The 15,464-nt window shown below is 38.3% G+C and overlaps 1 pseudogene; it reads left to right on the forward strand.

The window, feature by feature from the left end:
* The first annotated feature begins 14,932 nt into the window (after positions 1 to 14,932).
* Positions 14,933 to 15,256, forward strand: LOC116417965 (annotated as a pseudogene).
* The last annotated feature ends 208 nt before the right edge of the window (positions 15,257 to 15,464 follow it).

Here is a 15,464-nt window from a genome sequence, read left to right on the forward strand (position 1 = left end):
ATCAAGAAACGCTCCGAGTGTTTCTCGATCGGCGAAAAACTCTCTTCAAATGCTGCCAGTGCGCCGGGCTTCGAAACAGACGAGTTTTCTAGGACGAGCAGTCGGCCGAGCACAAGAAGTATCGAGCCAGAGCGGTTCGTACTTTCTTCTTAACGTTTTTTGATTTTCTTGCTCTTGGAAACTGCTGGAAAAGGTGCCAGGGCACCGTCCTTGAAAACACGCGAGTTTTCTGAGATTATCAGTCGGCTGAGTCCAAGGAGCACCGAATATGAACGGTTCGAACGCACTTCTTGGCGTTTGGGGATTTTTTTTTCTCAAGCAAACGGCTGGAAAAGCAACTAGAGCCCGAAGAGAATCAAAAAACGTCAAGTAGAGCGCCCGAGCCGCTCTGATAAGACTCTTCTTGGGCTCTGCTGACTGCTCGGCCCAAAAAACTCGCGTGTTTCGAAGCCCGACGCCCGGGCAGCTTTTCCGAGAAGAAGAAAGTCAAAAACGATAAGAAGAAAGCACGAACCGTTTCGATTCGGTGCTTCTTGTGCTCGGCCGACTGATCACTGCAGAAAACTCGCGCGTTTTTGAGGACGGCCCTCTAGCTGCTTTTCCAGCCGTTTTAGACAGGTAAAAAATTGAAATTTTTTTATGCACAGCGCTCTAGCAGCTCCGATTCGGCGCTCCTTAGGCTCAGCCGACTGATTATCCTAGAAAACTTGAGTGTTTCGAAGCCCGGCGACATGGCAGCTTTTCCAGCCGTTTCCGAGAGGAAGAAAATCTAAAAACACCAGGAAGAGCCCGAGTAAATTTTTTGTTGATGATCAAGAAACACTCGGCGCATTTCTCTATCATCTAAAAACATTCGGAGGGTTTCTTGGTGTGTCTCGGTGACAACGAGCAGAGCTTGCAAGCTCGGGAACAGAGGATTGATCTTCGTTATTAAATCTGTTGTAGTGCGTCTATTGTAAAATACTCAGAGTATTTCTCGACGATTGAAAAATACTCGGAGTATTTTCCGACGATCGAGAGATACTCGCGAGTGCTTCTCGATGATCGAGAAATGCCCAGAGTGCTTCTCGACGATCGAGAAATGCTCCGAGAGTTTTTCGATGATCGAGACACACTCGGAGCGTTTCTTGATGATCGAGAAACACTCGGCGCATTTCTCTATCTAAAAACACTCGGAGCGTTTCTTGGTGTGTCTCGGTGACAACGAGCAGGGCTTGCAAGCTCGGGTACAGAGGATTGATCTCCGTTTTTAAATCTGTTGTAGTACGACTATTGTAAAATACTTAGAGTATTTCTCGACGATCGAAAAATACTCGGAGTATTTGCCGACGATCGAGAGATACTCGCAAGTGCTTCTCGATGATCGAGAGTTACTCTGCGTGCTTCTCGACGATCGAGAAGCACTCGGATCATTTCTCGATCATCGAGAAACGCTTCGAGTGTTTCTCGATCATCGAGAAGCACTTGCGAGTATCTCTCGATCGTCGGAAAATACTCCGAGTATTTTTCGATCGTCGAGAAATACTCTGAGTATTTTATAATCGTCGACGTACAACATTGTAATAAATGAAATACTCTGACATTTTGATTCGCACACAATGAGCACGCTTTAAAGTTGGCCTTGCTGCCCGTCAATAAATACGCTTACTCGATCGCTGCGGTTCTATGCGCATAGGTTATACAAATAATACCCTTGCTTTTAGTTTATCGACGCTAAAATCGATAACTATTGCGAAAAGTAACTTAAATACACTGCCATGACTTTAACCTAACTCTAACCAAACCACCTGTTGACATAAATACAATTGAAGTTGGCGCGGCTAGTGGGACAGCTAGATTCTCAAACTCGCCGAAATCCGTCATGACGGTCACAAAATTATGCAACATTATAGCGAACAATTTTTATAATAAAAAAAATTAAGGAAATAGCCTACCTAGCTTAGAATTTCACGCTCTATCACCCTATCATAAAAAAAGGTTCTAGTCATGATACACCCTGTATATATATATGACGCTGGCACGCCGGTGCACACGCGAATTTTCAGTCGGACAACCCGACTGCCTCGACATACGTTTTGACGTGGCGAGAGCGGCAGGAGCAACAAGTTCCAGGAACGCGCCGCCATTTTCGAACACTACGCGCGCATGCACGCCGGCGTGTAGAGTCTCATCGCAACTCAACGGGCACAACGGACTTGTGCGCGTGCTGGCACGCCGGCACTCATCTTTTTTTGCGACTTCCAACGTCGTGCAACGAGGAAGCCCTCGCCGAGGGATTCTTTTTGCGCGAAGCCACCGACACCGGCGCCTTTCATCAGCATCGCAGTGATTGTCGGCACTTCATCACAAGGATTTTGCGTGAAGCCACCGACACCGGCGCCTTGTCATCATCATCACTTCGGTCAACGGCGCTTCCTCGTCAATTCAGCACTTCTCCTCAGCAGCGTCGACGAATTCTTCACGTCGTTTTGCGCGGCGATTCACGCGGGAATCGCCATTTTTCGCTCTAAGGTAACAAATAAGTGCGCGCAAGAATCTCGACCGTTAGGCCGCCATCTTGCTTTGGCGAATTTTCAAATTCTCAGAACAGCTCACGCGAGCAACAAAGATTCTACGAATCATCACGCATACGTTGCGTTGTCGAGATCGCGACTCAGTCTGAAAGTTTTTTTTTTCTCTTTACTCTTACTTTTTTTTTTTTTTATTAATTTCTCTCTTTTTATTAATTTGTGAAATACGAGGTGAGACGCATTAGCAACCTTGATAATCCTCTCGAATTTCTCTTTCATGCGCTTCACTCTCTTTTCTCGCTTTACGATCAGCGTTTGCACCCAGGTCAACGGTTACCACTTCCGGACGGCGCTCCTCGCAAGTGGTACCTTACAGGCTTCCAGGGCAACGCACCGAGCTTCAGTCACAGCACCCTCGGCAACCAGCGAACGTGCTGGGAATCGCGACAACTATCTCTCGTAGTTGTCGTCTCCCGGACTGAGTTCCTCGCGAGCGACATAACAGGGAAGTAGCGAGACTCACACGTCTCCGCTCGTCTTCAACCCAAGGCCGACCAATCGTTTAAGGTAGAAAATGTTTTTCTTTTCTCTTACTACCTGCAATCAACCACTAGGTAGCTCAGTGCGCGAGTCGGACAGACATTGCCTTGCAGCCGTTTGTACCTGCGAGTACACTGCAATCATTGTAATAATTTTGTACGTCTGTTCCGAACGCAAGATCAGGTTAGGTACTGCATCCCACGCACATGAGCAATCGTGAATTAGGCTTTACCCTCAGATCGGGCAAGCAAATCTTTCAACCTCCCTTTCTTAACCGCAACGCAAGATGTGTGTGAGAGACGCTAGGAAGCCGAAAATGACACTCACGCACTCCCCAATGAAATCAAAAGATACGAGTGCAGTCGATGAAACGATTCCAGCAACCACAACGAGCCAGGGTCAATCAAGCCCAACCTTCTCGTTCACGACGGCTAATTCAGAATAAAATTAAGTTAAATCAAAGAGAAGTGTTTTTGTGCTTTTACGTTATCCCCTTCATCTCCAAGGAGCTTCACTCCAACAGGTTGTGGGCCAGCTCGCTGAAGAAGAGGGACGACCAATATCCAGACGCATCAAAGGCAAAGAGTAAGAGTTCAGAAGACAATGTAAGTACAGTTTTTGTACGGTGCTATTCAGAGTTAGAAAAATCTTTTCTTTACCCGGTTTCGGGAGTGTATTGTGTTACCGCATCGACATTAAAATTTAGTGTTGCGTATATAAAGTAGAATAAGACAGTGCGGAGTCTAAATAGTCAGAGGAGAGAGTAATAATAATCTAAAATCACAGAGAGTAATAAAAGCGCACGAAAAGAAAACGCGCGAGCGCTAGCCAGCGTAAGCCTGCACGGGCCGATTCCGAGAATCGGAGAGAAGCGTGCGACAACGCGCAGCGCTGTCAGAGTCGAGCGCGCGGGATACTATCTCTCTCTCTCTCTCTCTCTCTCTCTCTCTCTCTCTCTCTCTCTCTCTCTCTCTCTCTCAGAATCAAAACAAACAAGACGCTCACGGTAAAACTTTCTCAGAAGCAGTTTTTTTTTCTCTCTTCTCATTCTCTCATGTTGTGCAGTCTGTTTCTCGTTACGTATGTCGACTCTCGTGTTATATCACACAAAGTTTTTTTGCTATTCAGATTTAATATATCAATTTGAGATGTGCAAATGGATATTGAGAGAAAATTTAGAAAGCACACCTTGATAGAAATTTCAATGAAACGGCGGTGCAGTGAATTTGAATTTCTTTAAACAAAAATAAATAATAATTACACTTGTTCGTTTTTTTTTCCTGGGCAACTCACGCGTGTGCGATCGCCCCCTCGCGAATTATTAAGTAAATTGTGTTCGTTTACTTAGACTGGGAGGGAGCACGTGTGAGGCGTCTGGGAAGCGCGTAACTAGTGTTTGATTTTCGAGCTTTGTTGTGACTTGCAGTGCGGTCTAACTTAGCAAAAATCATTCAAAATCTTAAGAGGAAGCATTCAATTTTCCATTTCAGAAGAAAAATAAATTCAGAAGTAAGATGTCTGACTGGAGTCTTTCTGACGATATAACCCAAGACGAGGGAATTTCAGAAAATAATCAAAATCAGGCAGAAGACCAACAGAACAAGAATCAAGGTATATAGATATATAACTATATATAAAATTTAAACATCTATAAAAGAGTTTTTTTTTCTAAAGCCAGAATATAAACATTTATCTCAGAGTCAGATGATAGGCCTATAAATTTATTGTTTTATAAAAGATCAGAGTGAATGCTAATTTAGAATAATTGTTTATAACACAGATATAGAAGAACCCTCAGAAAACTATACCCCTCCGGGTACACCTCCAAATATTAACAACGAGAACAACAGAAGAGAAGAGATGGATCAGATGAAAAACAGAATGGAAGATCTGGAGGGAAAGTTTGTTCAACTACTCGAGCGCCTGGGCAAACAAGCTGAATGCATCAACGCACAGACCACCAACATCAATATGTTGTACAACACAACTGAGAAATTGGAGAAGACAGTTGAAGGTATCTCAACGCAGCTGAGAAAACTTACTTCAGAGGTAAATAATCACCCTGCAAACTCTACACTAAACGATGTAAATGAAACAAACACACAACACAGACACAGACTATCACAACTCACTGAAGAAGTAACCGTGATAGGAGAATTAAGTAAAACATGCAAAGAAATCAGACGCTCGTTAAACACTTCCGGGAATAACTCAAAAACGATAATTAAAAGAAATTTCAAATTAACAAAACAGATCCCAATTAACATCTGGCTAGACAACCTACACACCGAATTTAAATCAAACGAACTTTTAGACGTAATCGATGAGTCCCTACGCTCAGAAGTTCTTGAAACAGAAGACGAAGTGAATAAAAGAAAAGAATTAGCTAGAGAAATAATAATCAGCAGAGTAGACACATACTATCATTCTAAGATTTTGCAAATGAAAGACCCAAAAGAAATAATCAATAAAATCAAAGACTTCAGACGAGCCGAATCAAATATAACTATATTCTTCTGTTAGAAAGAAATTGTATCGCTTGAAAATGTCTAATAAGGAATCAGTAAACGAATTTTGTGATCGATTTGACTCGATCATCAGAGAATTTGAGACTTGCGAAACAAAAGCACCTCTGACGGAAGAAGAGAAAAAAGCGGCATTTCTAAAAGCCATATCGAGTAATTATAAAGAAATCCGATCAACTAACATGGTTACACTAAAATCCACTAAATCGGAAATGACAATCGATGAAATGAAAACTTTTATACTACAGCTTGAATCAGACAGACGCAATTCAGATGTTAAACCTTCAGACGATGGAAAGTCTAAGATTGGGGCATATCAAACGACCACCGTAGAGAAGTGCTTCAGATGCAACAAGGTGAGACATAAAGCGGCCATGTGTCCTCTCAAGGAGTACAACGCGTGGTACTGCTTCTACTGCCAAGCAGTAGCAAATCATAAAGGAGACGGGTGTCCAAACAAAGACAATCCCAAAGATGGGTATGTAAAATCTTATACATTCAACAACACAAACACACAATATAAACAAAACAACAACTTCAGAGGTAGAGGTAGAGGAAATAGAGGCAGGGGTGGGTATAACAATAATATCAGAGGCAGGGGAAACAATAAAAGAGGTGTTTCGAAAAGAAACGTAAATATACAAACACCAGGAAGGAACCAGAAGCAAGGAGAAAAATTCAAAGCGATGCTAGCAGGTAACAATACACATATATCTAATACAACACCTACTAAACTAGTACTTATTGCGGACTCTGGTGCAACAGAGCATATAGTAAATAAAAGAATAATTTTAAGTAATTTCAGAAAAAGCTCAGGCGAATATATCAGAAGCGCAAACAAAAATAAGTCAGCAAACATTTCTATAGATGGTAAAGGAGATTTAATTGTAAAATCATAATCAGATGAAAACAACAAAATAATTTTGACAAACGTAATTGCGGCTGAAAACATTTCAGACAATCTGATTTCTCTCAGACGCTTTGCAGACGTAGGTTTGAGTATTTATTTGGATAATGAAATACTTAAAATATATGATAAAAATTCAAACGAAGAGTATCTGACCGGAACTTATGAAAAGCCAAATTGGATAATATCTTTAAGCGTAGTAAAGCAAGATCAGTCAGATGAACAACAAGAAATCTACGATAAATATTCATGCACGGCTAACATAGTGTCAGTAGACGAGTTCTTGCAACAATCTCAAGCAGACATTATGGATTTTGAAAATCAAACTGAATCGGAAGTAAATAGTGATTCAGAAACTCCTCAGATGAGTCCTGCTGAGATTGGGAGGGAGAAAAAGCAAGAACAAAATAGAGAAGAAAGAAGTTCATCAAACCAGAAAGAAGTCTGCGATACAAATCTAACGCTAGACGACGGCATATTTATGGAGATACCAGACGGTCTTGAAGTCGACCCAAACATTAAAGGAAGAAAAGTATGCAAACTCCAAAAATCCTTATACGGTCTGAGAATAAGTCCCAAACGTTGGAACAAGCGTTTTTCAGAAGTAGCTTTGGAACTTGGACTGGAAAAGGACATAAATGAACCATGCTTATTCACATGGAGACTGCAAAATCAGATGGTAATGTTATTGCTGTATGTAGACGACATCATACTAGCAGGCAACAATCAGAAGAAACTAAAAGAAATAAAAGAAAAGCTATGCTCTACCTTTCAGATGAAAGACTTAGGAGAACCTAAAGTATTTTTAGGAATGAAAATTACAAGAGACAGAAACCAGAAGACTCTAAGCCTATCTCAATCACAGTATATAGAGAAGTGTTTAGACGGGTTACTAGACAAGTCCGGAATAGAGAACTCAAAATGTCAGAAGAAATCCAAGCGACAACTCAAGCACCTTACAGAGAAGCAATTGGAAGCTTACTCTACTTAGCGGGTGCCACTAGACCTGACATTGCATTCGCAGTGAACTTCTTATCCAGAAGACAACTGTCACCAACTGAAAGTGACTGGAAAGACGTAAAAAGAATCTTTAGATATCTCAGAGGAACATCAGAAATAGGCTTAACATTCAGAGCAAAAGAAGACAGCATGCAAGCAATGACAGATGCCAGTTTTAGAGATTGTGAAGACTCATCCTCAACTGGAGGATATATAATCAAACTTTATGGAGACACTATTATGTGGAGAAGCTATAAACAAACCTATGTCTCACTGTCTACATGCCAAGCTGAGTACTTAGCCATGAGCAATGCTTGTCAAGAAATAATTTCTTTAGACAAAGCTATCAGAGATATTACGGGAAAAACTCTGTATCCCGTCACTCTATGGTGCGACAATAAATCTGCAAGGGATTGCACTCAGATAGAAGGAAATCACAAGTTGAAAAACTTTGATGAGGACCTAGAAACAATTCAGAAAAGGTTGCAAGATAGAGAAAAGACAGGAAGCAAAAGTCATATGGCAAACACGCATGGAGATTATATAAAACAATGTGTATCAGAAGGAAAAATTAAAGTCAAGTGGATATCTACCACAGAAAATATCGCAGACATAATGACGAAACCTCTACCAAATGAAACTCATAAATACCTCAGAGATAAAATTTTGAACTCGGAAATTCACACTTAATCTTAAACTCAGAATTTTCATATATCAGATGAATAAGAATTTTAAATTATGTTTCAGATACAGAAAACCACGAAAGGAATAATTCAGACGAGTGAACGTATAAATAATTCAGATGAGGAAATACACATATCAGAAGTATTAAAATTAAGCGTCCCGAAGGGAGGGAGTGTTGGCAAGACTTCGTGCTGCTATGATCAGCCGTGGCCCACAGATATCATAGTAGCGCCACCTCTTGCTCTACGGCGCTACTATTACACTTGCTGTGAGCGCGCGTGCTACCGCGCGCTATCACTTGACCGTTCGCCTTCGAGACAGGAACAGCTCCCGCTGATCTTTACTGTGTGCCTTTGCTGAATAAAATTAAGTTAAATCAAAGAGAAGTGTTTTTGTGCTTTTACGTTATCCCCTTCATCTCCAAGGAGCTTCACTCCAACACATCGGTTTTCAGATAAATATCTGAATATTCTCCCAACGTACTAATATTGAACTTATTCCAAACTTGGACAGCATGCTTATAGTCTTCTTCAGCAATATGAGAATCTGTTAGCTTATTATAAAAATCATTCTTTTCTGGCAATTTTGTAGTCGTCAACTTATCTAATCCATTTACAAAATCATATGGAAATACACCTTTTCGTCAAAGGAGATCTATCTTTTCATCTGTAAGTCCATCTGATCGAAATTCCTTTACTGCTATTGGCACATTTTTCGGATATGATGCAAGCTTTTCCAATGATGAAGGTAGAAAACAAACCATGCTGCAGCTGTATGATCTATAGCCAGATAAGCTATCATCAAAACTGCATTTTATGAAGTATCCTATGCTGTATGCAGTTCGTGCAGTTGGAAAGCATTCTCATTCTCAGTAGGTTTCAATAAACATTCAAAATCCGCATAAATAACAAAAGGAACCTTTTCACTCTTACTGTAAACTTCGAATTTGAGAATATTATTCTTACAATCAGGCAAATTTATTCGACAATCATTTAAATTTTTTTTACAATCGCTTTCATTATCAAAGCCATTCACTGATTTTTTCTTTTTTTTTTTAAGAAAGAGGAATCTATATTATCAATAAATAATCATTTTTATAAAAGAATAATAATTATTATGATATTATTAAAAGAAATGTCATTATTTTTTTTTCAATGAAATAACGTTGAACAAAGTGGATTAAACAGAAAGGAAGAATAATGTATACGATATTATTTTTATTTATTTATACCTTATTCTATTTTCATACATCATCACAAAAAAAAGAAATAATACATTTTTTACATTAATTTACTATTTTTTGGTTTTTTTTAAATTTTGATACATCGATAGGGTCGATTACAATTTCCATGTCGATAATTCGCGGAACATTTCTTTGTTGAACCTGTTCCTGTTGTTGTGGCTGCTGCTGTTGTTTCTGCTATTGTTGCTGCTGCTGCTGCTGGTGTTGTTGCTGCTGCTGTTGTTGTTGCTGCTTCTGTTGTTGTTGCTGCTGCTGTTGTTATTGCTGCTGCTGTTGTTGTTGCTGCTGCTGTTGTTGTTGCTGCTGTTGTTGTTGCTGCTGCTGCTGTTGTTGTTGCTGCGGCTGTTGTGATTGCTACTGCTGTTGTTACTGCTGCTGTTGTTGTTTTGTTGCTGATGCTGCTGTATGTGCTGCTGCTGATGTTGATGCTGTTGTTGCTGCTGCTGTTGATGCTGCTGCTTCCAAGCACGAATAAACACGTCTGGACAGTGAAAACTTGAAATCAATTGGAGAAACCTCGTTTTGTAATTCTTGGACTACAAACAAAGAGAAAAGCTACAAGAACTGCAAATGCCAGTAGATTTGATCATTGTGAGATAAGTAATGTGAAACTTTTCTTAAATTCACAATATTATCCATACAACAATATGAATCTCGACATATATAACAATCAGTATGTAATTCTCTATGATATGTATGCTAATTTTCAAAAATCATACTATGGAAGAGATCCGCAGCCATTGCTGACAAAGCCTATGTTCATCAAGAATGAACCACTCATAGTTATTGACTGTTCACGACAAAACGAATCTCTCAAGAGCGCTCCTGTCGATGAACGTCTGGAGTTTGAGGCTAAAAAAGATTTTCCTGCTAACACTTCAGCATACTGCCTAATCTTACACGATCGCATCGTTCAGTACAATCCTATCAGTGGAAATGTCAAGAAGCTCGTCTAGGCTGCACCGGATAATGGAATATGCAGTAGACATGACTGGTTTTAAGCAAACCGAAGAAGATTATATTCTAAAGGAATTAGCAATCATACCTCTCGAGGAAAATAGTGCGGATCCTATTGTTCTAACATTCAAAAATCCCTTCTCATGGAAAAAACTCTCAGACAAAATGCAAAGGGAAAACAAATGGCTCAAACATAATTATCATGGCATCAGGTGGAAAACGGATGGACATGACTACTCTCAAATCGGAAACTTGCTTCGTGACGCTTTACATGATGCATCAAAAATTTTTGTAATGGGTGCATTAAAACAGAAATGGCTTCAACGATTCAAATTTCCTGTTCACAATATTGAACAGTATGGCTATCCGTCAAAACCATCTTTTAAGTGCGTCACAGTATGCACAAATCATAATCCAAGCTATAAGACGACCTGTGCATGCACAACGTCAAACTCATAAAATTGTTCTATCAGCATAAACTGTAAAATAAAATAAAAAATAAAAAAAAATTTAAAAAAAGTAGAGAACGTTATAGGCATTCCAAAACATAATAGAGAGAGAGGAAAATTAACCCCACTCTCTCATCGGGTACTAAAACACTCTGAGAGGAGAGAGGGTGTTTTAGTATCTTGGCGAGAGAGAGGGGATCCCTACTCTTCACGCTGCCGCGTCACCGCTCCCTCTTATGCTTTGCGCGTGTGTATGTTGTTGGTGAGGGCTGTGTCGCTGGCGAGGTTCTTACGTAATATTTGTTTTGCTCCTCTCCCGCCGCTGCTGGCTACTCTGTGTTCTTGTATATATGCCATAGCGGGGTAGCAGAGCATTCATATGTTTCTGTGGGCATATTCGAATGATTTTAGATTTTGGTTATATTATTTTTGTGTTTGAGCCACGAATCGTGTGTAGGGCATTGCACACTTGTACAATCAACAGACTGTGACCCTAGTCTTTGTACTATTGTAATACTTAGAAATTTTTTTTTCACATGTTCGAACAACTAGTTCTAAGCAAATGTAAATAATTGTAAACACTCTCCAATCACTGACAACCTTTTTGTAAAACTTACGAACTTTTGTAAATTTCTCTCTCTCAACTTTACTTTAAGTTTCTCGATTAACAAAAAAATGATTCTCATTTTTTTTTCTTCCTTCGGGGGGAGTACTGTAGGTACCCCACCGACAGGTGGCGGTACGTCCGACCGCGAGAGAGGAAGAGAGCGGCTCACGCCGCGAGCGAGCGCTTCTCTCAGTCCCGCACAGACCACGACACGAGTCAGTCACGCTGGAGAGAGATAGAGACAGGAGAATAAAGCACATACAGATCAGGAAGGCCGACTTCTCTCTTCCCGACCTCACCTTCCCGACATATATATATATATATATATATATTGAAATTATTGAAATTATATATATATATAAAATTTCAATAAATTATTGAAATTATTGAAATTTTATATATATATATTGAAATTTTATATATATCTACCTATATTATATAGACGTTTTGGACATACTCCCCCCCGCAGCCCCCCCGCACAGCCCCCCCGCAAAATAAGGGAAAATTCTTCCATTTTTCATGTGATTTGAATAATCTGAAAAGCCCCCCCGCAGCCCCCCCGCGGCCCCCCTACCAGGCCCCCCCGCAGCCCCCCCGCAGCCCCCCCGCACATTTTAGCAGCTTTTTCTTAAATATATTTTACTACTATAAAGAAAAACAAACCACCGTTAAAATATATCAGGTATAGTCTGCATTAAGATGTTGTATCAGCCTCGGGAAAATTCCACATTCTTCGTAGTAACTCTTCCAAGCCCCCATTACAAGCTCATAGCATAGTAGTATCTAAATTATATATAAGAGTAGAGATAAACCAATAGAGAGATAACTTAATAGTATATTATCACACTGTTGTGGGATCTGCTTTTCTACCTTTCTCGAGGCTTTCGCACGAGCACTGCGAGTGAGAAAATCGAGCAAGGTAGAAAAACACCTCCCACAAAAGTATCATACGATATTTTATACCACGAGAGCCGAAAATTGCAATTAAAGTTTGCATTTTGAGGTTAGAGTGGTATAAATTTTTTTTTCTATTTTTTCCACACCACCCATGAGGTAGGACAGGAGCGTTTTTTTGTAATATTTTTTGTTAAAGTTTGATTTTGTTTGAAGTAAATAATTCTTATAAGGTTTTTATTTTGCTTTTGTATTGTTAACACTTTGATGTGCGTATAGTAAGCATTGACTTTTGCTTTTATATTGTTGACACTTTGATGTGTTTATACTAAGCATTGTCTTTTGCTTTTGTATTGTTATCACTTTCGCGTGTTTATATTCAGCATTGTAAAAACTTTATAAGATCATAAATGTTTTTAATTTATCAAAGTTTTAAAAAAAATAGAGTGGTATCCCCGTTAGGCCTAATCCACTTTTTAATATAGTAATTGACTCGAATTTAATAATGTAAAAAAATCAATGATTGTTAAGATTTTGCAGTATTGTTAATTTTAATTATTATAATTTGATATAACGTAACTGTACAATGTAAAATTTTATTTTGTTGTTAAATTGATGTGATATATAATGTTAGCAATATTCAAAATATATGCTACGTAAGCATCAGGATTACTTATTAAAGATTTAGGTATAAGATTTTCTTTTTTACGTAGTTTCAAAATACGTTGAATATTCAAAGTCATATTGGTAGGAATTTCATCTAAACTCGAAAAATGTTGAATGATTTCATTATTAAAAATTTCATAAAATTCAATCTTTTCATTGAATCTATTCAATTCATGTTTATCATATTCCTGTTGTAAATCAATTAAATAATTTTCATAATTTACTTGATCACGTGCATGTTCCATAATTTGATTATTTACTTCACGTAAATCCACATTGTCCTCTGGAATCAAAAAATGACGGTACGTATCAACATATATCTACGTTAGATTTTTTCGGTAAATTTGATCTATATGGTGCTTTTCTTCGTAGACAATATTCTGTTAACCAAAAAGTAATTTGTAAAAGTTGTTGCCCGCATCACAATTTTTATATTTTAATCATCACTATATCAAATTTTAATAATATGTACTATATTTAAAAACAAATTACTTACTACTTGAAAAATGATACATATATATTGATGCAAGTGGTATGAATTTAACCTCTTTTTTTGTCTTGATTAAGCTACTTCTAACAATTACGTTGAAAATTAAATTTACACTAAAACAAGAATCGGGGGTTGGCGAGCGCAGCGAGCAGGGGGGCGGAGCCCCACTAGTATATATATATATATATATATATATAAAATTTCAATAATTCACGAGCCGCAGCAGTTTTTATATAATGACGTAGAGTTTAAGTTATAAACTCGGTTATAAAGGTTTTTAAGGGGAAGTCATAGATACACCACCACCAAATCCAGATGATATTAACGTTGGTGCGGAACTTACTGTAACTTCAAAAAAGTCTGATTTGTTGAAAATTCTAAACAATTTTGTGCTACAAAAAAGAAGTTCGAGCATTAGCAAATGAATTTCGTTTAGACAGTAAGTTTATTTTTTTATACTAATATGTGCCAAGGAGTTGGAAATGTAACAGATATATTCCCATACTTTATGCGACATGCAAAAGAAATTTTTCCTCGCATAGATTGTATGGATGATTTGAAAAAAATCAGTGACTAGTGAACACCAGCTAACTGGTAAATATTTTGAATTTTGTATATATTTTTATATTTCATGCAACAAAAAATATAAAAAAAAAATATTTCTGCATAGGTACCTAGTAATACCCGGAAAATTGTTTTTCATGCGGGACCTACAAACAGTGGTAAAACACTTGAACGTTTTATGAATGCTTAAACTGGAGTGTATTGTGGTCCTCTAAAAATGTTGGGTACTGAAGTTTACAATAAATCTAATGCAAATGTGAGTACATCTACAGTTTTGAAAAAAATGTTTTATAAATAAAGTCAAATTTTTAAGGGTATACTTTTTTCTATTAAAGGGAACACCTTGTGACTTAGTTACAGATGAAGAAAGGAAGTACAGTAAAGATGAAAAAAATCCCTCAAACCATGGAGCTTGTACAGTTGAAATGATGTCTCTGAATAATCCATGTAAGGCATTTAGATAAATTTCACTGAGTAAATTAATATGCATCTATTAATTAATGAAATGTATTGGTAGGTGAAGTTGCAGTCATTGATGAGATTCAATTGATACAGGATCTTGGAAGAGGTTGGGCTTGGACAAGAGCTCTTTTGGGTATTCCAGCAAATGAGATACACCTTTGTAAACCCGAGTAGCTATAGAGTATTTGGAAACTGATTTTCGAAGAAATTGGAACAATTTGGATTTTTGGTGGATAAATCATTGTTGTGTTTGACTTGTGAAGGATAGGAGTACTTGGTATTGATTACACAAGGCCAGAAAACATTAGATATTGACAATAACAATAAGCGACGTTGAACTTGCAGGGGGATAATGATCCTGGCTTTAACATTAGGATAAACGAACGAGATAGTATTTTACCAATTCAATTTGAAGAAGCTTAGTAATCAACGAAAATGGCAGATAACAATGACAGATCATTGACCATCATAGAAACAATATTTTCCAACGGGACAGCGCTAAGAATGGCTGTAGAACATGGTATGGAAGAGGCTCAAAACTTTTGTAAATTTATGGCATAAGTATTAACAATGAACGAGAAGTTAGATCATCAGGTTATTGCTGCAGAACTCGAAGATTACATGGATGCGCTATTTAATACGCAATTGGAAGATGAGAGTGAGAAGCAAGTGGCAGAAGAAATGTATCAACTCCATTATTTACTTTTGAATGATGTTGAACAATTAGACAGTGAAATTTTAAAGTTACCTAAAGTTTAGTAAGGCATTTTTTGGCAGAATGCGAGGGTAGAAAGTCTAGACTTTGGCTTACTGGCATCTCTCACGCCAGTTGTAACTACAATTTTATAGTTGACTCCTAGCTATATGCAAGTAGCTTTTATAAAAATAATATGTACAAGATCCACGCATTCTGAGGCATTTTTCGGCAGAATGCGAGGATCGATAGTCTAGACTTTGGCTTACTGGC

Source organism: Nasonia vitripennis, assembly GCF_009193385.2.
Source record: "Nasonia vitripennis strain AsymCx chromosome PSR unlocalized genomic scaffold, Nvit_psr_1.1 chrPSR_random0002, whole genome shotgun sequence".
In the NCBI taxonomy this organism is placed as follows: Eukaryota; Metazoa; Arthropoda; class Insecta; order Hymenoptera; family Pteromalidae; genus Nasonia; species Nasonia vitripennis.